This window comes from Falco punctatus (genome assembly GCF_963210335.1).
Source record: "Falco punctatus genome assembly, chromosome: 8".
In the NCBI taxonomy this organism is placed as follows: domain Eukaryota; kingdom Metazoa; phylum Chordata; class Aves; order Falconiformes; family Falconidae; genus Falco; species Falco punctatus.
In genome coordinates this window covers 54,359,430-54,385,282 of record NC_137588.1, presented here as the reverse complement: position 1 = coordinate 54,385,282, position 25,853 = coordinate 54,359,430, and the positions used below count along the sequence as shown (strand labels likewise).

The 25,853-nt window shown below is 43.9% G+C and overlaps 1 long non-coding RNA gene across 1 annotated transcript; it reads left to right on the top strand.

Annotated features, from left to right (window-relative positions):
• The first annotated feature begins 52 nt into the window (after window positions 1-52).
• On the top strand, window positions 53-25,805 carry LOC308068268. Its single transcript, XR_013929919.1, has 2 exons — window positions 53-10,084; window positions 11,605-25,805. It is a non-coding gene; the product is annotated as an uncharacterized lncRNA (long non-coding RNA).
• Window positions 25,806-25,853: the final 48 nt, after the last annotated feature.

Genomic DNA, 25,853 nt, shown 5'->3' with positions numbered 1-25,853 from the left:
GCCCCCGCCCCGCCCCCGGGCCCGGCTCCCCGGCCGGAGGCCCCGCCCCGCCGCGCCCCGCCCCCCTCTTCGTGCCGCCATCTTTGGTAGGGGCAGGGAACACCCTGTCCGGGGCGGCCACTTTTGGTTTTGGAATATCTCCTGCAGCTCGGCAGCCATCCTAAGTATGGGCAAAAGGTCAAAACGGAATGCTCGGCGGGGCAGCCATCTTGGACTGAGGAGAACGGTTCCCGCCTCGAGCGGCCATCTTTGTGGAGGGCAGGTCGTCCGCCGGGGCGCAGGGCGGGCGGCGGGGCCAGGCTGCTCGGGGGCACCCCAAGCCGGTGTCCATTGATGGTCGTTCCCTGCAGCAGTGTCATGGCTAATATCTAAAAATAAAATCCTACCTGAAACGCTGCCTGTTTGTAACACCCTTTGGCGCCCAGGGGCTGAGGCGAACCTTGCCCCCCCTCAACTGCCCAGGCCGCCACATTTGCACCGTCTTGCTCGTGGAACAGCATGTCAGCAAAATAATGTAACAGTGTTCAGAGGGCAACTTACGTGGAGAAAATACCACAATACCTGAGTGATACTTGCTTTTTGGCTCTTGAAACATGGAACTGGGATACCGTGGCAGAGGGTCATAATAAAAAGATGTGGAAACCTTTGGGAGTTTTCTGAGTTTGTCATTCTAAAAATCTTCTGAAACTCCCACTCATGGAGGTATTTTAAAGGCTTTCCCAAATAACTTGTGGGTTTTTGGTTCTGAAAAAGGCAAAAAAACTAGTTAGTGAAAGAGAGGCACAGAGGGAAACAAATAAATGGGCAGTAAATGGCAGTTACTCAGGGATGGTTCGTGCCGCAGGGCCCAAGCGGTGCCAGCCGCGTCCTCCCTGCCCAGCGCCAGGGGAGCTGCTGCCTGTCGCGTGGGCCGCAGGCAAATTTTTCTGATTTTCAGCCGTATTTGTCAATAAAGGGGCAGGAGGTTTGAGCTGTGACAGCCAGCAAGTCTCATCTTTCAGGATGATGGATGAGGCCATTACAACATTTTAAGCACTATAAATAGAAGTGTTTATGGGGAGGGGGATTACAGAGGCGCATTTGCACTGGAGCGCAGCTCTCAGAGCTGGGGTGGTGGTGGGAAGAAAGGGCCTTTGCTGCGTTACTCTGGTATCTTGAAGTTTTCTGTGGCTTGTGTGGTGCCTCCTGGACCACCATACCTTCACCTCAGCCTGGTGTAAAGCTGGCTTGAGTGTGTGCGTGCGTGCTACCTCAGGAGCAGGTCACCCCAGTGAGAAATTCTGTCCCAGTGACTAACACAAAGGCCCTGGTTTCTAATACATTTTTAGGAAGCTCTGGATTAAAAGTGAATGCGTATTACAGCAAGTTATACAATATAAAATATTAATTCAGCATGTATTTTATATAGCAGTGTTACTTATTAAGCATTTAGTGATTATTACTTCATCGCACATAGCAAATTCTATAAAAGCAATGGGCTCTGTTGTCCCCATCTGCCAGGCATACAAAAAGAAATTCCAATTTTACTTCAACTGCAGTTACCGGATGGATAACAGCACACATTGTACATCCGATTGGCTTTCTGTATATACAGTTACATGGTCTATGGGCACAACTGTGGATCCAAAACTGACACAGGCTTTAAAATTTATTCTTGCACAGAAATGTGGATTGTTCGAGGGCAAGCATCAAAATGTTTGTCTGTTACAGATCCATGTTGTAAAATTGTTCATTTCTGGGATGGGTGCCCTTTTTGCACATCTACAAATTAAGATATGCAAATAAAAGTATAGTTCAAAATTAAAGAAGAAAAAATAGTGAAATTAAAATAGCTATATGTAGAAAAATCAAGTGGAAAAGGAAACATGCAGAAACACGTCCTGAATAATACCCATTGAGTAGTGGAGTGTCCACTACTACTTCCTTCAAGACTCTTTCCAGCCTACTCAGTCACCTGATTATAAATTTGGATGATAATTTGAATGATACAGATACTTTTACAAACCCAATCTTTCTGAACAGTTTTCTCAAATAAACCCTTTCTTTGCAATCGTATATACGTTTCCGTGTGTGAAAATGGACTTGTTTACATATGGTGCAAGCATGATTGTCTGTGAATGTGTAATTACTGGGTTGTAATTTCCCCTTTTGTTTACTGTTTGCAACCTATGTGAGTCCCATCTGATACTAAGTATTATTTTTCTCTGTATTTTTCTAGTCATACAGTTATTATTATCATCATCACATTTCGGGATAACAAGCACTTCTGTCAAGAAGCTATGAACCTGGCTCCAGAAGTAGATTACTATTACGTGAATAGTTTGGGAAAGACTGAGTAGATGGCCTTAATTTAATTTCAGGCACACCCTTGCAGTGCATTAGGGTAGATGCAGATCAGCTGAGTGATATGGGCAGAACTTCCAAAATCTGACTCTAATCACTTTGCTTGACAAACATGGTTTGCTGAAACCATGGGACGTTTCTTAAGGGCTGACATTTTGATGGTATCAGCTGCCCAGCAGGATTTGTGTTGTTTTATTCAACCTCTTTGAGGAAAAATGCCTGAACAATATGCACTACATTAGTTGCGAAGAAGAATAACTACTGAAAAATATCAGTAGTGTCTATAAATAAGTGCATTTAGCAACCTGTGAGGAAGTTGGCACTCTGATGACCAGATCGTGTGAAGAGAGTTGCAAACAATGTGTCTGAACTTTATTTGGAATGCATGAAAACCAACAGGATTTTTTTGATTTGCCACGTAAGTTTTGCAGAAACTAATCATCAAATCAGCTGCATGATCAGTTTAAAAATTTGTCCAACATTTTAAAATTTATTACTTTTAATAGCAATAGCGTTTCATTTACCACCTTGTTTTACAGGAGAGAACCTTCCTTTCCCAGCTGTCTAATACTGCAAAACTAAGCTAGTTTCCATGGAGTGGTGAAGATACTATGGCTGTTGCTTTTCATTACAGACACACAAAAATAGTGACAAGCATTCCTAAAACCCTACTACTCTAATTCAACAGATAGCTAATGGTATAAGGAAGATTTTTGAAATCACTCAAGCCATAAGCTCAAGTCTTTGTGCAGTCAAATTAACCCCTTATCGTGTAGTAAGTGACACACTGATTTTCCTGTAGCTTATGCCATGACTTAACTTTTGGATGAAACTTGAAACATAAGATCCAAATAATTAAAAAAAAAAACAAACCCTTGGGCACCAAAATAACGTGAATCCAACTAATTTAGAAATCTAATCCTAAATTTCCCTTTACTGCAACAATAAATATCCAAGAATATTTTCAATGGGAAGGAAGGAGAAGAGTTTTTTCAGTAGCATTTGCTCGCATACAGCTGTGAGATTCAGTGCCCAGATTAGCTGCCACATCCACCAAACAGATACCTGCAGCTCAGCCGTGATGTATCTAACACTTTTCAGCTAAAAGGGGTTTCAGACTGAATTACACTTGAAGTACTTTTAGTCATCGTGGTACCTTCCACTAATCACTATCAGCATCTAATGGATTCACTTCTGGAAGCACTTTAACTCTTCTGGCTACCTTACAGGAGAGGATTCCCCTGGCCACTCCAGCTGACATCGTTTTAGGCAGCTTTAGCTGATGTCTGTCAATGGCACTGGGCACTAGGCAGGCTCCCCCCAGAATCAACCCCCAGGATTGCAACCCGCTTGACAACCTCTTCACTGCGAGACTAAATCACAAGTGGGAGCATATCGCTCTCCTTTGAGGAGTAGATTTCTTAACCAGCTTTTATTCTGACAGTCTCACCGTAACACGTCACCCAGTAAGTGCTTGACTGTGACTGAGGTCACAGGAAAAACTGAGGATGGCTGAACTGGTGTAGAAAAATCTGTTTGCTCAATTTTACTCGGTCAGAAACAATCTTTGAGATCTGTGGTTTGCTTGGGTTTGGTGTAGCGCCCGTTCACCCTTTCAGTGTTACACACGCAACGAAACACAGCAAAGAGGGAAATCTTCAGGGCAAAACAGAACAATTTTGTCACGCAGACCGCATAGCCTTGGTAAGGTTATATGACCCATAAGATGTGGAATGGTTAACGACAATTTAATAGAATGAGCTCACAGATAAACTAAGCCTGAAAAAAATGGAATCCCCAAGAAGCAGCCTTTCCAGCTCAGTCACACCCCTCATCCTGGGAGACTCCAGGAGAGCAGATGTGCCGTTTGTGATATACCCTGAGTGTTATCAAATCAAGGTCCTATTGAGCTACGAAGTGAAATGACTTACAGAGCTTAGAAGGAACTCCTTATGGAAAACGCCTTGCCAGCAACCCTCTCTTTTTGAAATCAAAGGACTGTCAGCTCTCATGCATCTGCTGATTGCAGCTGTCACGGTGTCATCTGGAAAGAAAGGTGAACCCTTGGTGACTCAACACACGAACTTCAAACGTTAACACTGCACACATTGCCGATTACAGGCACATCAGACCGATGCACCTATTTAACACCATTGGTGGGGAAACTGAGAATTCAAGTCTCACTGCCATACATTTAAAGTCATCTTCTGCCTTTGAAAAAATAGGAGCAGAAGGAGGATAAGATTCTCTTTTCTAGCAGCAGAATTACCAGCTGCATCTTGTGTAGCAAAAACTAACAAGGCCCGCCTGATGATTTCTTCAATGTCAAAAGCCTTATCAGGATGTCCAGCTCTCCAGTTTATATTAATAATGGTGGTTGTGTCTTGTCCCTACAACAGTCTACAGCATGTTAACACGATTTAGTAAATCAATTAATTAAAAGTCAAAATTAACGCTATACTTACAGCACAGGGACTATAGGAAAGGTGTACTGGGCTATACTAAAATTCAGAGGGATCATTTGTGGCATTATTAGTCACTCAGGTGTTCCTCCACATTACTTTAGGTCTGATGTATCATGTAAGATGTGGGCTGTGCTCACATTCAGTGGTAATAAAGGCAAGCAGTGGACTAAAAAGCTGCATCAACGTTTTATCCTAAACAATTGCTCCAGGAAGGCTGAGCTAAAAACTCTAGGCAAGCTGTCAGTAGCTAATATTAGCCTACCTACACATCGAGATATTTTTTTTTTTTTCAGAGCAATTTTCAAAACTGCAGAAAATGTTCTCTAGGCCAGAGAGAACATCCAACAGTTCATTTCTGCGCTGATGCAGCTGCAACTGCTGTTTGCTACATCATGTCTCAGCTTGGTCACTGCAATATCAAAGAATGATTTTATAAACCCAGTAAACCATTTAACTCTTGTGTAAAACACATTATACATGCTAACGGCTTCATTTGGCTAAGCTAGCTTTGTCATTCTTCTGCAGCTGGGAGAAGGTACTATATAGTGATACACCCTCATATGTTAGGCAACCCCTTAATGGAATACATTGCCTTGAAGTCTTTTGTCTTTATAAAAAAAAATCTTATCACTGCCCAGAGAACTATTTTGTGTGCAGTAATTATGTAATATTAATGAACAGTATTACGTACAACTGTATTTTCCAGCCCTATTCTTCGTATGGAATGTACTTTAGAATGACCTGACACTGCAAAAATATTTCTAGCTTCCATGGCTCATGTAAAATACAATAAATACATAAATAATTTAAAAGAGGAAATAGGTAGTGTTGCAAAGATAGTGGTGTTCTTACCACTGTACTTCAAAATCTGGTGATGTGGCCTTTGGAAATGAGTCTTTCTTTTTTTCATTTAAGGATACCGCTTCTTCAAGCTGGAGAAAAAATTCCACACAGATAGAGAACTTTAAAATACAAATCTGAAACCTAATTTTATAATCTTATTTCTGAAATTGTCTAAGGGAAAAAGCACACAAGGGGTATTTGTCTGCCCACTGCAGGCTTTCACAGAGAGCCTCACGTATCTCTGTGCTAAGATGGGATTTCTGAAGCTGAAAGCTCCTAAATTTTGATCCCAGCTGCATCACAGCATTGCATCCATGGGGGAAGCGAGAGGGAGATAGCTCTGTGGCGCCTGGTCTGTATGCTAACGGCTGCCCCAAGCCCCTTTCAGGGCAGGGTCACCTGCTGTGAACACTGTTAGCCTGCAAGCACAGCCTTGGGCACAGCCAGGGTGCCGTTTTCCAAATATTTGGGAGGCTGAGCAGGAGCACAGTGGGCAAGCCAGCCCCAGGCGTACCAGGACAGCCAGTCCATGGGCACTCACCGGTTGTCCAGGAGGCACCTGGAAGGCAGTCACTGTTCAGTGCATTTAATGGCAAAGAAGCTGTTCATGCTGTAGCAACAGCTTCTCAGTTTCTTGGGTTTGAGGTTTTTTTCCCTACTTCTAAAATAAATTAATTGGTTATTCCTGTTAATAAAGGAGGAATGCATCAGGGCTGTTGCAAGGGCCAATTAGTGAGGGTTTACAAAGTGCACTGGTACTAAGTATTATTTTTGCTGCAACTCAGTGACACCTTCATTTCTCAAAATAAGATTTCATAGCCTACTCATTTACAAAGTGGGCTAGTGCCTTTGGGTATTTGGGAAGGGCAAAAAGACAAATTGAAAAGCACCAAATCGTTTAATTTGAAAGTGCATTAAGCACACACCTTCCAATTTTCTGACTAAAATGTTCATCGGCTTTTTCCAAAGAGGTTTGTATTCAGGGCACAGAAATAGTTTGTGGATTTTAGATTCCTGAAATACTTAACAATGCTATTTGGGGAAAAAAACAGTGGCTTCTTGTCCTAAAAAAAAAAAAACCAGGTTCACGTGCAAAGTGTTAATGAATCCAAGTGACAGCTTAAGGATAAAAATAGCATAAAACCCTCCAAATGTTAGCTAATCATTTTCAAGAACAGAATTTCCAAAAAGTGTGGGATATAATAATGAAAAAGCAAAAAGAACAATATGAGGAGTCCAATTCAGAATGACCAAAATGAGCTTCGGTCTTTTTTTTTTCTTCCCCCCGGGGAGGCACAGTACCCCTTACTGCAGCATTCCAGGCTGGAGCGCTTGAGGCTGGGTACCGGTGTGCCATGCTGTGTCCGGAGCGGATGCCTGGGCTGCTCGGCTCCTCTTGGAGCATTGCTTGCTGGAATCTGTAGTCTCCAGGCTGCATCTCCTTTATTAAAAAGGAGAGCAGTGGTAATCTGCTCCATTTTAGGCAAATCAAATGCAGCTCTTTGGCTCCTGGCATATTCCCAACACGGCTCCGAGATGAGCATAATTCCACAAAATCCGTAAAATTCAGAGCCTAAGACCACTACTGTTCCCCCTTCCCCATGGCCTGCGGGTAATATAGCGTGCTCTGCTGGGGTACTCCACAGGGGAGAGAGACGCTGTGCCCAATGAATGTTGGTTTTCTGTGTGCTAAGGGGACGAGGTCAGATGAGAGTTTGGATCTTACCTTTGAATTCTCTACCTTATGGGTTTCATGTCATATTTCCACTGGCACGGGAGGGGGGGATGGGGGTGGGGAAGTTGCATATTCAGCGTTCCCCTCCTTCTCCCTTGCAGGGGAAAGAGGGTGTGTTTCCACCAACAGAGTAGAATGAACTCATGCTTTCCAATTTTTCCCCATGTTAGGAAATAGGTCCTGTCTCATTACTGGTGACAGCACATATTGGTAGGTCATAGAGCAAAGGGAGAGCCTTGCGTAGAACAGCTGGGGCCCAGAGCCAGAAATCTCATTAAAGTAAGCTGCTGCTATTTCCAGCCTGTAATGGAGCTTTGGAGCTTGATTATATTCAGTGAAAGCAGGTCATTACAAACATAGTGCTTTTTGCATATTATCTAAATTGAAATAATAATATGTTCTCTCCTTTCATGTGCTATATTGATAAATCCCAACTTATGAATGAAACATGTTGATTAGTTAGTTAAAAATAATTAGCTCCATATTATGCCTCCAAGTTTAAGGCTTGATTAGTGCAAACAAATAACTTTTCTTGATAATAAGTCATTTACAGATTATTCTCTTAAATGGAGCACACAGGCATAAAAATAATCTGCAGCAATAAATTGTGTTATTTGTTCTCTCTTTTCTCTTTGACTTGAAATATAACAGTACTTTTAGAACTTGAGAGACAGGATATCTATATGCAGATTCTGATCTCAACAGCAACTGCTGCAATGCAACTCTGGCGTTATTTGATTGAGGCAGTGGTGTACTGAATAAGAATGTGACCCATAAGTGTTCTTTGATTCAGTCTTTCTGGTCATGTGGTCCCAAAAGAACAACAATTATTGCTTACAGTGACTGAGAATATTTCTCTGTTTAGCTTCTCGTTATTGAACTTGCATTTAAATATTCCAATATTTACATCAGAACTGAGCTAATGAGTGGTTTTCCTTAGTAGTGGTAGCACTGAGTAACCTTTTCAGTTCTTTTGAAGGAAAACAAAACCCTGCACGAACATTTTTTTTCTAGTCTTCAGTTCACTGAAGCCAACACAATTCAACAATGTCCATAGAGCTTAAGCACAGTCCTGAATGTGAGCATTTTCCTGAACCAGGGCTTAAGGCAGTCATGAGGATAAAGTCTTTTTCTTAGCTCCCTTAGGGTTCTTCTCACACCGGCAAAAGATGGGTCTATAACTGTGTAGAGGAGGCATCCACTAAAGAAAGGCTATACTTTGATAGGATTACAATACATACACTATAATAAAATTAGATAACATCCTGGTAAGAAGCCTCGACTCTGTTGATACTACTGTCTCTGCTGTTGCTCCCACCTACAGAGCCTCCCTGTTGGAAAGTTATGGCTCTCAATTATCACTGTGAAAATCCAGCCCTATTTTGGGAGTGCTTATAACTTGTAGCAGTCATCTACGGTGTGGGAGTTTGACGGGGTTCTTGGAGAATATCAGCCTTCGTATTTAGGCGCTGGAGCATGACAGTTCTGGATGAGGCGAGTAATACACTTTTGTAAAGCATTTTTACAGAACACGTTCCTTCCTGGTTGACAAGAAAACTTGCAAAGCCTGGGAGGAGAACCAGACCCATGCTCCGTTTGCCCTCCTTCCAGATTGCCAGCAAGGGAGCTAATTTGATAGCGGTTGTAGTATGGACGCTTGTCCACTGGTGGTTGAGACCACCAGTTTACTGACTATACTTAATCACCAAATAGCCACGCACTAGAAATGGCTAAATCTGTACCGATTTGTGAAAGACCTCAAGCGACTTACTGGTTAAAAACTCTTCAATCCTTCCCAATCCTCTCAGAGGGCACTTATGAGAAATGGGAATGGTTTACAGTCTCAGAGTGCTTTTAAAGCACTCAGTGTCAGAAAAAATGGCATTAACCCACTCTTCTTCCCATATTCTGGCCCAGATTCTCAATGCTAATCAGGAATAATATCACTGAAGTGAAAGGAGTTATACAAGACCTGTGTAAAAGTGGAATCAGATCCATGTATCATACATTTAAGATTCTTGGCAAAATATGCTCTATTTACTTGAGGAAATTAAAACATTTCAAAGAGTCTGGATGATTTAAGGGCCATGTTCTTACTTCCTAGAAATTAGAACAGTACATCAGGTAATCAATAAGTGTATAAAACTGTCTAAAATGCAAGCATTGCAGAGGTCAGGAATGGAAAAAAACCAGCTGAAATCACTTTACATGATATACTGGAAAAGCAACGTTATTTTTACCAACAGCACTAAGAAGTCATTGCAAAAGGCAAGAAACTGATTTAATGGTATGGCAAACAGCATTTGTTTCATAAAGCTAATTTTGCCACATCCTTGAGAAATTAAACACAAAATTAGACTGTTCAGTTAAGCACTTTGGCTCCAACCTCCCTTGAACTTCAGGGAAGAAATTCAGGGAAACAAGCTCTTGGGCTGGGCCCTTCTGTATCAGAAACAGAGCACTGCGTCTATACCACATTATCAGTATTTTTTTCACTTCAAATCAGAAGCACCAGGCAGTGTGGGGTGTTACATCTCCTCGATGATCTCTAATAGAAATTCCTCAGTTACATGCAAAGCCTCTCCAGTGTCTTCCACAAGAAAAGGCTCCGTTAAGACTAATGAAAGTGCTGATTCTGCACAACAGACACCACGGATCCTCCAGAAGAGCTGTAGGAAAGAAATGGGCTCTTAAACAGGTAGGGAGTCACTCAGTTTCTGCCCTCGAATCTGAAAGAGCTGCTTGATGAGGCTTGATGAGACTTAGGGGTAAGCAAGAAATTCAAGAAGGAAATACCCAGGGCTCTGCAAGCATAAATAAGCTGAACATATTTTTCTGACTTGTTATAATTCACAGATTACTGTGTCGGCTCCTGGGCTACTGCAGGGGTATAAAGAGGCTGCTAGAAAGAGGAACAAACACTCCTTCATGCTGCTCCTTCCCCCCATTGCTACAATAAGCCAAGGCTTGTGATGTTTGGCCAAAGAATGGGGAAACCTAGAAGCAACTTTGGACAATACATGCTGGTGACCGTGAGTCACTGACTAATGTTAAAGACAGATCTGCAGTCAGACGTAGTGTTATGTGTAGCAGTGGCTCTGCCATCAGTGGAGTTGCCATTGGGTTTATGCCTGATCTGAATTTTGCATCACGTATACTCCTAATGGCATTAAAAGAAATTTTTGTGAATGTACAGCAAGGGGAATAGACCCCTGCAGTGTCAGTCTCAGTTTTGAATGGGCTGGCTTTTTTGGCTTGTCACATCTTTCTCGTCTCTAAACCTCTGCCTTTGTATTGTAATATGGCGTGCCATAAATATCTGTAATGGAACGGATTACATCAGCTAACTTAGTGTTGCCAATCTTAATATTAAACTCTGCAGCAGTAGGGAGCCCTGCCCAAAGGACTATGACAAGTATTCAGCTCCATTTATATTAGAATACAAAGTACAGAATAAACCCACATCGTTTCTGGCAACTGATACTACCTGTCAGATAAGAATTGCACAGGGGAAAACAATGGCAGAGCACTGAAGTTCCTTCTCAGAATTAAGAGCTGTGGAGTACTTGATACATGCCCTTCCTGATTTTGCTGTAGGTTAATGATTTTGTTAGGTTTTTGGTTTGGGTTTTTGTTGTGGTTTTTGTTTGTTGCTTTTTTTTTTTTTTTTTTAATAGTAGCTCTCCATCTCCAATACCCAAGCAAAAGCAGAAAGTAATTTCCTATTTCTACACCCTCTGACTCTATTAAGGGCATGCTGGCTGCAGCAAGGGAGAGAGAGCTCCAGTGGGACTTCAACATATTTTCACCTCATTTCAGATACACAAAAGACACTGGTTAAAATGCTTAAAAATATGTTCAACATTTTCTTGCAGTTTCTATATGCTCAGTCAGCTGCATATTGACTGTATTGCTCTCCCAGCAATTTCAAGTTTGCTTGAGGTTGGCTGGGGCCAAATAAAATCCCATTCCTATGAGATAAGTCAACATGAGGTTCCAGTGAGCTTGACCAGAACTGTTGTCCCCATGTTATACTGTTCATCAGAACTTTCTCTTTTTCACCCCCTGCCATGAATATTCTTGGAGTAGACTGCTCAAAGATTTATGTAGCAAGTGTGAAATAATTAGACTCAGTGGAACACAAGTTCTAAAGTGTGGGAGGCATGATTCAGCACTTCATCTTTCCAACGTTAATGATTTGTTGTTTATCTTTTTAAGATTTTCAAGGAAAAAACTGGACTGACTTCTCTGCATGGGACTTAAAGATTCTGTAACTGGAAAGATAAAGAAGTTGGCAAGAACTTCCCTTATCCACCATGCTGTTTTCTGACTGCCGCTGGCCCCACAGAGATGGCTTCATTCCATTAGTATTTACTGCATATAAATTGCAAACAGCATGTTGAGATGCTCTGAGGAAAGAAGCAGTGAAAACACAGAAAATATGAATGCTCAAAAATTGTGTTCTCTGTGGTAGGAATACAGAACCAGATCTTCGGGTCCTGTGCCTTTATTTCAGCAAAGGAGCCGGCCTATTGTTTCTATTTAAAATTGGTTGCCATGGTGGTATCATCCGGGCTTTCACCCTGATGAAAATTGTTTGCATCTGTGACGCAGTAGCACTGGCAACCCAATGTTTGCATCTACCTCTAACACAGGAGTAATTGTGAAAATGGAACCTGACTGTTTACCTTTGCACAGTAACCAGGTTCCTTGAACACGCACGTACCTCTTGCTGTTACAACTGCCTGGATGTGGAAAAGCAGTTGGTGTGACAGCTTCTGAGGCTGCAGAGACCTCAGACAAAATGGAAGTGCCGAAGTGAAACACCATGTCCAGGCTGACCCTTCCCCAGGCGTGACACTGGTGCCGTTTTGATTTTGCAGCAAATTGGAATTTCAGGGAAGTTACAGGTCTCGCGTTTTCAAACTGATGGGATGCCCTGCCTGACATTCACATCTGCTGATATGAGAGTCTCTCTCCTATTTTCTAATGAGTCTCGGTCATTAGCCTCCTTACTTCACAGGCGGCTAGTGATCCCGTCAGTTAGGTGAATGGCAGCCACTGCCAGGAGACTCAGAAATGTCAGAAAGAACAACAGAACAGGTTTAAAAAGGGACTCTTCATATGCGTTTATTTTAGGTGGTCGTTCAACTTCTGTTCCAAACTTGCTATGGGTTCAGGTTTAAGAGCGCCAGAATCTCATGAGGGTCCTCCAAAACTTCACCCTGCTTCCCAGTTGGTGCTGATCCTGTAGGGCCACATTCACAGAAACCCAAGACAGTCCCAGGTCTCAAAGGGGCTTAAATATTATTTAGGCTTAAAGCTTTCTCTCTCATTAAAAAAGTTCTCTTAGAATACTAAACCTTGTACAAGGAACAGATGGGGTTAATGCTCCTCCCTGCATAAGCTGTCAGCACTGTACTTTGAACAAAACAGCAGCAGCTTTACTAGCTAGAGTAGTGCATGTTAAATTGAATTAGATCTGGATCATTAGTATGAGTCCCCTCTCTTTACCTTTATTGAGAAATCCTCCTTTCCAGCATATGTCATAAGTGGGGGAGGAGGAACTCAAGAGCAGCTCTGAACAATGAACAACCACCAAACGTTATCAGCAGGAAAGAAAACCTGGTAGCGCCAACCCCACAATGGCAGTTAGCATTTTGCAGAGCAGAACTGACCCGGGGTGCCGGCTCTATATTCCTTTCTACTTTGCAAATGAAAAAGCTGGGCAGTCTGTCTTTCCAGCATGCATATTGTATTTCAGCTGATGAATCTGCAGTGCCAATTCTGCTGAGCTGTAAGTGAAAGATCTGCTGAGTAAGAAATTATTAAAGGCAAGCAAGAGCCTCGCTGTCTTTTGGTGATGTCAGTGTGACCCTTATCAATAATTGAACAGCTTTTCCAGGAACACAATCTAGAGAGACCAGAGTCTCTGTGTTCCCATGTCGCGGCTTCAGTCAAATGTTCCAGGAAAGACTGCTCTCCACAGAGGCAATATTGTGCCGTTTCTTTATTCTGCAGGCTCACGATGCTGAGATCTCCATCTGATACGCCGTTTCCCACCCACACGCTGTCATACTTAAAAGCATCGCAGGCTTGAAATAGGGACCATTTTAAAAGGGACTGGCCTGCCTGCTGCAGACTGGAGCCCAGTGGGGTGTCTGGAGGGAGAGCTGTGGGTCTTTCACAGTTCCATGAACCTTCACTGCGGAGTTTTCCATTGGAAAGAGGAAAGCTGCAGGTCAGAGCTTCACCCCATTGCAATCACAAGGACTTGGCACAGGGAGCAACGGTCATATCAGAGCACCCAAATACTGAAGCCAGGAGGTTTGTATAAAAACTGAGAAGTGGATTCCTGAAAGCTCCGTGCTAAAAAGCTGGCGCCCAAAGACTGGGAGAAGCCAAGTGATTTTGCATTCGTATCACTCCTGCAGAAGACCTCATTCTCTTAAGCCCTCCAAATCAACACGCCACTCTAAGAAGGGGACAACTTGTAATAAATGCAGAAAAACCCACCCCAGCATGTGCGGGGAGAATATCAGAGGTTGCACTGGGTTAGGCCTTTTATACAGGTATATTCTGAATGATAGCTGATAGCTGTGCTCCCCTGGCAACAGATTCTGTGGGACAGAATTTCATCCCTCACCACAGATCTTGTGGGTTACTCTGATGGCATAAAGGGGTTAGAAACTGTGGCCCCCAAGGCTCTGCTACCCAGGCACACTGTGGCTAAGGCTCTGTCCCCTTCTCAAGCTCAGCTTTACCATTACACTGTGATTGGGAGAGGGAGGAGAGAGATTTCTGCAGTAAATATTGTATCAGGCAGTCCGGGCTGCTTCAAATGAGAGCAGCTCTTAAGGAGCTACTAAATATAAAATCATCCTCAGGGCAGCTCCAGTTTAAGCCAGGGCATGTCAGCCCTCAGAGAAGCACAGAATCTCCTGGATGTAAATAAGATAAAGGCAGGATGAGGAGGAGAATTTGAAGTTTACAACTGAAATTCTGAAAAACAAATGGAAGGTGTGCCATGTAAAGGGAGAGGAGCAAAAAACCAAAACCATCAGAAGCATGAAATATCCAGTGTCTGCAGCCCCAGAGTTCAGAATTCCACCAGTTTCACGCATTGCTCCCTCACAATAGTCACCTGTGCTGCATACCTCGGTGTCCCCTCTGCCTTGGAGGGTCTTTCAGCTCATTCTAACCCTTCTCTGGTTTGTTCAGACCGTTTCTTCCACTGTGTTTTTACAGTATCCTACAACATATTGGTGCCTTAGAAGCCACTAGTAATAAAAAAAATAAATATAATAATTAAATCTTTCAGTAACAGAACTGAGTCTTGCCCTGCTGCAGTCCAAATTCCACCTGCTAAAAAGGCAGATGTTCTCTGTGGTTTTCCAGTTTGCCTGCCCCCAGTTCTGTGGATGGTGGAGCCAGACCCAGTTCTACACTTCACACTGGTGTAACTTGGTCTAATGGGGGTAGAAGTGTGCAAGAGAAGCAGATCTTCAAAAGCCCCAAAACAGACGGGCTATCTGGTGGGGTCAGGTTCCTGCTGGGTATTATTGAACTAGTTCAGTGATCCAAAACTAGATCTGAACTTTGCTGCTCTGGCCTATATCTGACAAGAGATAAAAGATTCTATCTATATCCTTCAGGCCGCACAAGCCCATTTCTAAGCCATATTGTGTTTCCAGGTTATACTACAGGCAGCTGACTCTGCTGACTTCTCGCATCTGAATTATTCCTCCACTTTTATCCATATTTTCATCTGCAGAACATAGCTATTTCAACAACATATGGAACCTGACAATTATCAGTAAATGCCAAAGTTTAATAAGTGACAGCAGGACACACCGACTAGTATTTAATCACATGGGGCAGATCATGCTGACACGTTTACAAATACCTTTTCTAACCTTCAGTGTCAACAGAATTTTATATAGCAAAGGCAGGTCCTCTCTTGCAGTGTTCTTGCGCCATCCCTAAGGTTGGTGTTCTGGTACTTTTTGTATGTATACTCTATTCCATAAGAATGCCTCTGAGACGTTGTTCAAGTTCTCACCATATCTGGGCCAACTGCACTGCATGTAATTAATCTGCATTCGGAAAATAATCTTTTAATCATAGCATTAAAGGCATAATTTTAAAAGAAAAGAAAAAAACAAAACGAATTCTACAGTACAAGGCAAAATTAGTAAGGAAAAGTAGCTACAACCCAATCTTCTATAATCCAACCTAATTTAACCTGGGGTTTTGCGATGTCCTGCTTTATCAATTGAGACCTATCAGGGAAAGTACACACGTCTTCTAAATGGCTGTTTACCACTGAAGCAGGTGCCACACAGTCTCTTATCCCTGGCACCCCATGAAAAATGAGCAAGGAAATGGAGCAAGACACATTTGACAAGTAGGAGTAGGTGGGCACCTAAACCAGAACTGGGAATCTAATTTATCTTGGTATCAACAGCATTCAAGCATCTAAACATCTTTTAGTACTTCGATGCAATTGACTTGGACACAGTTCACCCAATAAATCTGTAGCAAAGCAATTCAAGTGTCCCCAGGTCATCTGCTAGCACCCAACATAATAAGCTATCTTTCTGCCGTTATGGTTGGGCATCATAATAAATGGTTCTTCAGGACAGTAAAAGTGGTACATTTGACCTATTGGACCAGTAAAAACCCACCAGCTTATTTCTTCTTGTGCAGCCTTGACTTATTCTGGCAGCTTTCCTGAGGTATATGTGGCTTGTCCCAGAGTCAACTACTACTGTAGGCTGTGAGCTGAAATTCATCCAAGGTTCTGTAGGTCCTCAAGCCAAACACTGCTCTCTGTGCAAAATGTGTTGCAATAGGCAACTCCTGCTGAGCACCAGAAACTTCACCCGGGAATTACAGCAGTGAGCGTTCAGGTTGGTGACAGATTGCTTCTCCGATTGCTTAAAACAAGAACACCAGCCTGCAGAGATAATTAAGCAGTTGTTGCTAGGAGGCTTCAGAGCTGCTTTCTGAAGTTCTCCTAAACTGATGGGGGCTTTGTCTGGATTTTTAAGAAACTTTGAAAGCTAAATACAGCTGGATCAAAATCACCACAAAAGGGAATTGGATTTGGTGACCCTCCGTTTCTCAAGACTAGTATTTTCTGGGCACAAACCAGCTGTTTGAATCTGTCTCTGAAAGGTTCAAGAATGAAAAACAGATTTTTGACACTGTTCCTTTGCACTAGGATTGGATCTCTTAGTCCAGAATGTATGTAGCACAGAAATGCAGTATACACATCTACTCATATTTAAAGTGGTATGTTTCTATATACATGTACATGCATGTATAAAAACAAACCTCCTTTTAGCATTCATATATGTCATTTAGCTGTCATAACACTTGTAATAGAGCTAGGCACCATTTAATTTTTCGTAGTCCTTGATCATCAACCCAAACCCACATGATCAATTTACACTTTTAGATGTCTATACCACAACTCAGATTGTTTGTCAACAAGAATCAAACTAAAAGTATGTCTTTGCTGCAGACAAAATCGGGTTTTCTACCCAAACAGTAAATATACAGTCTTACTGGAGGCAAGGCACTATCATTTTTTTTTCCTCAAAACTCAACTGTTTCCTTGTTGACAGTTTTCACAGCTAGGTTAGGAATGACATAAGCATCATGGCTAAGGGAGGAAAGAGCACTGGAGTGACTTTAGAGAAAGACCTGAAGTTTTATGAGGCTAAGAGACTCACTGACGAGAGACACAAGGGGAGAAGGATGAGAAAGGTTATGCATGAGAAAGTATGTACCCACACAAGTATTTAAATAATATTATCAAAAAGCAGAGTTATCACGTAAAGTCCATACTCTGTAAGTAAAGGACTTCTTTAGACCTTACTGCTGGGGTGGGACCCACTGGGCAGGGAAGATAACATTTATCCTGGGGTCCTACTGTAGCCTGAGAGCCACTAACTAATTAAAAGCAGATATTTTAGCCCCATCTCCACAGTAAGTCATCAGGATGAATGGAAAGTATATTTAAATGAGGTAAAGCAGTGATGAATCACTAAATCTGCTGCCTGCTGAGATGGATCACCCCTCCACATGGGATCTGTTTCGCCTGCCTCTGGCAGAGGTACCACTGATTCTCAGTGAGAGAAGTCACTGGAGTTAAATAAAATCACAGCTTCGTCCAAGTACCTTCAGGAGTAATCTGTATATTTGATTCATGTTTCAGAAGCTGAAAAGTCATTAGGCCCATTAAAGGAATAATATTGAAAGCCACAACGCAGGGAGGGTGAAGCCTCATGACACCAGCTGGATCAGGAAGAGGGGGAGAAACCAGCCTGGGAGCCCTGACTCTTGCACTGCATAAAGCACCACGTATTTAACATGGCTAAAGCATCTGCCTTTGACAGAGATCCTCTCACTAAGGACAGAAAGAAACGTTCATCAACAGCAACAAAAGGCCTTGGAGCATCCCTCCTTGGCCCTTTATTTCTTGAGTGTGTAAGCGGTGAATGATGAGTACGCTGAGGGTTAAAGTAAAAATAAAATATCACTCTCTAGGAAAACATACAAGAAAAGGGCAGCTAAATCTCTGACAGATGAGAACACTCTCGGGGTGTCAGCAACAGGAGTTCTGATTTACACTATCTGGAGGGAGAGATAAGGACTCTGCAGCACAGCAGCATCTAATAAATGATGCCTGCAGCACAATAACAAGAGAGCACTCTTCATTTTATTTATTTATTTTGCAGTTAATTTAGTGTTCCTGAAAGCAAAGGCTTTTTTTCTCTGGCTACTGACAATACAGCCAAGTTCTCCGTCCCTCACAGGTCTGTCAAAAGACACTTTATAAATAACTGGGTAGGAGGATCTTCACCCCTGACCTGTGGGATCTACCACTTGAAAAGAAAGATGAGGAGCACTGATGCCTGGCAGACATAGCATGTCCCTGCCCTGCAGATTGCTCACACAAATCGACCTAGTTCAGACCTGGTCTTCAAAGCAATAAGCAACAGGGCCATATGTACGTAGCAAGTGCATGCTGCACATAACCGGCAACTCTGGTTATAAAACTAATCTCATTTTGACTTCTAGGGTCTGCTACAAGAATTTGATATGAATTCCTGAGTCAAGAATATCAGATCAAAGTTGAAATATAAAAGAACAACTCCCCCACTCTCGCCTCCCCCCTGCCAAATTGGAAAAAAACAACCGCTAATTTGGGGGAGGAACTTAAAAAATCATCTAACACCTAATCTAGAGCCATTTCCTCTCCTTTGCAGGAAGGATTGCTGCATGATTTCAGTGCACTTGTTCAGAACAAGAGGTGTTGCAAACACCTACTTTGTTTTTGCTGCTGCTTCCATGTTCCTCATTCCCTCCAGACTGTCCCTAGCTCATTAGTCATGTTGGGGCAATGATAAGGTGGAGAATGATTACATAGTTGGCTCAGACTTTTCCCTTCCCAGTACAGAGTGTGCTTGGATTCCTTCTGGGTGGAGACCGACCTGAATGCCTTCTCTCAACCATACACATGCAAGCCTGCACTGTAATGATTTCCAGTTTGGTTGTGTACCGGTTCCTGTTCCCAGGGCTCATCTTTCAAAACAGGATGGTCTTGGTTCAGGTCTTGTTGTTGGTTTTGTTGATTTGGGTGAAAAACTAGATCCCCGCTGAAAAAAGCTCGCCTTTTCTCATTTATCTTCAGAAAAAAAAACGTTACTCTCTGCATTCCTCACCTGTTGTTATTCCGTGCAAGTGAATTCAGTGAGTGAGTGTGTTGTGACAGTCCCTGGAGGGATATTGCCTCTGGGAATAACTTTCTGAGCTACTCGGAAAGCTCTTTGTGAGTGACTGCGTTTGGAGATGTTCAGTGGTGAGATTCTGGGTTTGCCTGCCTCTCGCTTGAGTCCTGGGCTCCATGTTAGGACACTGGTGGGTTTTACCCATTCCAACAGCAACACGTACCTCTCACTCTGAGACAGAGCAGGACTTGCCTTACTGGGTAACACATAGTCATATCACAGGACAACTGTCCCCATATGCCATGCAAGTAGGTACGTGCTCTATCTGTTCCCCCAAACCTCCTCTTCTCACATTTTCTTTAGCAGAAAGTACTAATGTCCCCTCTCTCCCAGTCAGAGCCTTGGCTTCCTCCTTCCTCGTGACTCAGTTTTTGACTCAACGTTATGTCGAAGGTTTGTCATTTCTTCTGCCATATGTTCAGTTTAGCCTTTCCTCTATTCCCACACTGAGAAAACTAACCCAAACACAAATCGCCTTGTGACTTGGTTGTAGCAAACTTCTCCTTTCGGCTACAATGCCGCCAGTATTACCTGTTCAAAGCCACTCAGAACGTTCCTCCTGTTGCTCCACATCCTCCCACTGATTACACCCTCCCGTCCATGCCCTTCGCACGCAGGGCTTATGGAAATGAAGGTGGAAGACGCAGGGTGAGGATGGGGGGTTGGGTAGGAAGTTTCAGGCAGTGAAACACAGAACTGCTGGCAGCAGGGACTGGATGAGCCCTGCCAAGGTACCACTGCTCCAGCCCTGAGCTCCTACTCGGTTCTACCTGCTCTTCCAGTTCCCAGCTCCCACAGCTGTCAAAACACTTCTGCCAGGGAAAGTAATGCTTTCCCTTGCCTGCCTCTGGCCGTACCCACGTAATAGCTTTTATGCCCTAGTCCCTGCTTAGAACATCTCCTGCCGCTTTGCACTTGTGCATCCAGTTCTTGCTCTGCCCCAGCGCAGCAGAGGTCTGACCCACTCAGGTCTGTGTCCAGCAGAAGAGAGGCAGTGACAGCTTCTGACCTGTCTCTTGTCCATCTGTAATGTGGAGGAGAACCAGGTGATACACTTTGCCTGCTCTCTCCCAGTTTTGCTTTTTTCAGACCCGGGCCTTAACGTCAACATCAGTGACACCAAATTCTCACACTGTTGTCCGAACATCAGCATAGATCTGAACCCTGTTGTTGGCCATCTTGGCAGACTGAGTGGTTAACCCAGTTGTTACTGAGGCATCCATCCACTCCACCAAAATACATAAAACCCAAGGAACTAAAATATTCTAGACATTAAATCAGGTATCTGAAGTCATCACTAACTTATTTTGCTTTTAAGTCCCTTAGTGATAAAAGGCACCTAGACAGAGATATTTCAGAGCTGCTTTGGGATTTAGATTAATCTGATTTGGGGGTTTCTGCACCTATACATCTTAGTCTGCACTGAAAATCCCAAGCCAAAGTAATTTTCTTTGTGGGAGAAGATGCTGCTTCCCAAAGTGAAGGGAACTGCTTGCCTTGCAGCCAAAGTTCACAAAGTCAAAAAGGCTGGGGGGAGCTGGGGAAGGAAGGGGGGGGCACATTCCCAGTGGAAACTGCTGTTGATCCTTTGCCATAACAGCGATAGCCGGTAATAATGCAACATGAACTAACCTGCCCACCAAAGCAAAATGCTCAGTGATTTGTCAAAATCCCCTCTAGAATGTAAAGAACAAGACCAGAAAAGCTATTTAAAGTTTGCAGGTTTCCTTGGGCAATGAAAAAAATAGAAACCTGGTTAAGTCTCAGATTTGTTGCTTTGCAGGCAAGTAAATACATCCCCTGTGCTTGTACACAAAACTTGCTTGGGAAGGGCTGGTGGCTGGGTTTCTCACTGCTGGGGGAGAACACGGAGAGAGAGTGGGACAGGGAAAAAAGACTTTCCCTACCATGAGAAACGTGCCCTCAGCTGAAGGTGCAGCCACTTCTCCCACCTTAGGTTCATGCAGCTTCCTCAGTCACAGCAATACTGGGCTTGGGGGAACACCCGACCTCAGATGCGTTTTGTGATAGAAAGGGATTGTCTCTGCTGCCACGACGCTAGTAAAACTTCTTGTTTTCTTTTTCACTGGGCTTCAGAGCTAGAGCTTGCTAGATGCACTCTTAAATAAATGCTAAAGAAGCAATTCCCATTGGCACAGAGGAGGCAGTAGCAAGATTTGGTATGGTAATGTACTGTTCCAGATACAGGTTGAAATGAGCGTACCATGGTGCAAACAACTGCATGCTCCCAGAAAATACCCTCTGGAGAATTATTGGAAACCATTTCCACCTGACAGGTTGGCGCTCAGCCCTTTCCCCGGTCAGCATTCATCTCTCCGTAGCAGCTAATGAGCTCTGTGCCGAAGCGCTGGGCAGCACAGGTGTAGAAAAGCCACAGTAAAGAGAGGATGTCTGAGATCTTTTATCATGTGACTTGAAAGGGAAAGAAACATTATGCTGGACAACTACTGACTTCAGAGGGAAGTAGATCAAGCCATTTAATATTATTATTGTAATATAACAGTGCCCGATGGGCCTTAGTAATGAAAGAGACTCCATTGCGCTAAGTGGTGTATCAGCACTTTCCAACAAAAATGTGGCAAAGTACGAATGAGAGGAGCAAGTGGGTACACACAGGCCAGGCAAGGGAGCATGAAAGCAAATGAGTTTTCAGTTTGCTGACAGTTCTGTAAACATGAATGAGTAATTTTGTTTGTCCAAGATTTTAGAAGTTAGAAAGAGGCAGCTTGGCACTGAACAAAAATGTTTCCCACTAGACTTCATAATAACCACACTCCAGAACATTTTTAAATTAAGAGTCAGTCTGAATCAAAACAAGGATTAAAAAAAAAAACCAACCCAAAAAAACCCTTGTTTGAAACGTCAAGTGAAATGGTCTGGACATTTCTCTGCCTTTTTCAAAATTAAACCAAAATGGGGTTTCAGAGATTCTCCCCACGCCCCCAAATCTTCTGTTCTTGCCAGAGGAATAGCTGGACTGGAAGCAAACCATCTCACCCCACTCCCTGCAAAGACCACAAGGAAACCAGCCTGGTTATCTGGGTAGCATGTCAGCTGCCAAACCACTGCTGAGGTTTTCAGAGCACTTGTGGGCTGAGGAGGATGCTGAGGAAGAACGTGGAATGGGAGAGGGCAGCCTTGAAGGTACCTACCAGCACAAGAGAGGCTCTAGGAAAAAAAGATGGGGGTGTAGGGTGGAGTTGTTTTAAAAAATGGAAGAGGAAGGTAAAACGCAGAAGGGATCTAAGGAAAGCCTGGCAGGCATGACAGATGGGACTGGGATAGTATACGAAGGCAGTCATTTCTCTGGTGTACCCTGGAAAAGGGGGAGCCCAGGATGAGAGATGCTCCAGCCCAAGTGATGAGCCAGGAAACAGATCCCCGTATCTTGCAGGGCTTGAGGCTAAAATACTTGCATCTCAGAAAGGTCAAGAGGCTAAATATTGTTTCCAACCCAAAGTGACGGCATCAGCCAGCACTGTGTGACTTATGGTCAGACCTGACCTCTCGGAGGCTGCAGAGGTTGGTGTGGAAAGTATGATACCGGCACAGAAGCGAAGAGCTGACCTGGCCGTTCGTGGTGAGTGAAGCAAGGAGGCATCGACCTCCTTGATCAAAAGTTTCCTGAAGGCTTAGAAAAGACTGAGTGCCGTCACCAGATGTTTTCTGGGAGGGGTGAGAAGAGGACCCTTTCCAGACATGTGTGCCGGGGTGAGGAGCTACCAGAGGCAGAAGGCTAGCAATTATTTATTGGGTGAGTTTGGGACAGATGGCAGGGATGCTGTGCACCCATGCAGTTGCGCTGCTGCTGGAACAGACCATGACTCCAAACAGGAGCCCCAAGGCAGGACCAGAGGGACCCCTTGGCAGAGATGGGCATCACCACAGAAGGGCATGGAGCTCCGCACCCTCCTGCTCCACTCCTATTTTCTGCATCTCGGCACGCAGTGGGGAATAGCAGCCCAGAACAGCACAGGCAGGAATGGGTGAACAACCCAGTTATGGTGTGAAGGGTTCAGGGGAGAGGAGAGGAACTTGCAACACATGTAGGTCAAGGGGGAGTTAATTTTGGTGTCATGTGGGAGCTGGCAGTGACCAACAATTTAGGTCCCAGTGCTAGGGTCTGATCGACTGTCCTGGTTTCTCCCTGAGCTGGCAAACCCATCTCTGAGCACCCTGCAGAAGAGCTGGCCTCTCACACACGGGCTGGGAGAGACCTTGGCAAGCAAAGCTCTTTTATCCTTCCGTTTGAAACAGCCCATGAGTGGGCAACATTTTTGTCTATTCTTCAAGGTCATTTGACAAGCTATTTATTTTTTACTCTCCAATCATTATTTGACATTAAGGTATCCGGTTGGAATTCATTCCTGCTCTGTAATGTAAGAAATAAAGCTGCTGGGGAGTTTTCCCACTGTGAAAACTCACAGTGAGCCCATATAAAGTTTGTCTCTTTGCAAACACTTGCGTACGTGAGCTCAGTATTTCCACCCATACCGGTGTGAGGACTACTTAACTGTGTGGGAATGCCTGGAGAAGGCCTTTGAAGAGGGCCGGATCAAACTGGAATTTCAGTTTTAATTAATTGCCATAGAAAATGTCACCGGTATTATTCACGCAGCTGTACTCTTATGTCATGTTTGCCTGAGACAAAGTTCTCCCATGTACTGTAATGAATCATAATATTTAAGATGAATACAGAGCAGCAGTGACATTCACCAGGGCTTTTGGCGGCTGGAGCTCAGGGTGAGCTCTGCTGGGCTCCTCTCCCAGCTTGCAGCTGGATGTGCTTCAACTTGACCCCATCCCAAGCTTCCTGAGGTCTTTTCATGCTCAGAGGCAGACAGGCACCCCACACGCCTCCTCCGCAGGGCATGAGCCATGGGGAGAGCCTCTCTGCACCCTCTGCACTGGGAATTTCTCCCCCCCACACGCTCCCAGTAGGACCCATGCATCTGCCCAGCACAGCTGGAGTGGGAGGGCAGAAGGAGGTGTTGGTAGAGCTGTAAATCACCTTTGCTTCCTGCTGATCTCCAGAGCTGCCAGAGATCAGTCTGCTCCAAGCTGAAGAAACTGAGCAGAGGCAGAAAGATGTTGCTATTATGTATGATCAGCTTACGCTGCAATTAATGCCTTTTTTTTTTTTTTTAAATATCCCTTTGCAGAGCAGGTTCCTCTCTGTTCTCTCCTTTGAGTTAAACCTTCCACCACTCCCATTCCTGCCAACACCCAGTGGTAACGAGTACTGCAGTGAAATCTAATCAGAGTGGAGATCAACTCATTACCCTGAGAAGTAAACGTGTCTCTCAGACAAAGCAGCAATTTTGTCTGAGTCATTGCAGCATCCCTGAGTGTATCCAAAACAATCAAAAGCTGGCTAAACCAGTCCATTAGTAGCAGAGCCATCACCTTTTCCTCCTGCACAGTCCCAAGGAGAAGCCGTGCTCCACTTGCCCTACTCCTGGCAAGGAAACCTCCCGCTCCTTTGTTCCCACGATTAATAATTCAGAGAAATTCCATGGCCCAAGCGTCCATGTTTCCTCTTTGTTGCAGGACTCTAAAACGTGCCAAGAGAAGGGACACTTTTAATTCCTTGGACTAACTGGTTAAGGGCTGAGAATGGTGTAATTGTTGGTGTGGATGGGGATAAACAACCCAGACTTGTGTATGCGTTTGTGGATGAACATAAACAGGAGGAGGAACGGCGTTACCATAGAAATGAAGAGCTGCCTGTGCAGACATCGTTTGTCACATCAGCATCCCTGCCACAGGGTGCTGCTTCAGCCCTCGAGCTGTAACAAGGGTGGTGGTGCCTTTGGGTGTGCAGGTGTTCATCTGCTCAGTTACTTCCCGGTGCCATTTGGGAGAACTGATACTGAACTCTGATAACGGTCAGAAAAGTTTTGGTGAAGGACCAGAAGATACCTTGGGTGGCACCCAGGAAACAGGCCTCCAAGCTGCAGCGGGGGCACCAGCCCTGCCTCCTGCCACGGAGCCGGGCGAGAGGCAGCTGACAGGAGAGCGACAGAAAAACTCCTTGTCAGGCAGTGGATGTGCACAGCGGGGCTGAGAGCTCTGAATTCCTCCCTTGGAATCGGAAAGGTTTGCCTCTGGCTCGATGCCAGCCTGTAATCTAGGTGAGAACCCGTGCTCTCCCTAGAACGGGATTGCAGCGCTGCAGTGAGTAACACAATCTCATTTACACGGAGACGGAAAGGTTTGGGGTGTCCTGCTGCCCTGGGAGTTATGAAGCCAGCTCTCCCTGTTCCCCTAAAAGATCCTCACTTAGTAGGAGTAGAAGCCCAGGCAGTTTCCTAACAACCCTCCCCAGGGGATGGCTGGGGTTGACAACACTAGCAATTTTCCTCCAAGCCTTGTGGAATTTGGTATTTTTCATGAAGTCGAAACTCCTGGACTCTTCTCATTAACTGAAAGTCTTAGCTTTCATTTTTTCCTAGGTCTCATGACTGCAAAGAAAAGCTTAAAAACATGACCCTTAAGCCTCATAAATCAGAAGTTAAATAATTTCTTTTTTAAACTCAGCCCAAACATCCCTATTAAAGAAAAAAAAAAAAAAAAAAAAAAAAAAAGAAAGAGAAAGAGAGAGAGAGAAACGAGAGTTTATAACATTTTTTAACCAGTTTTTCT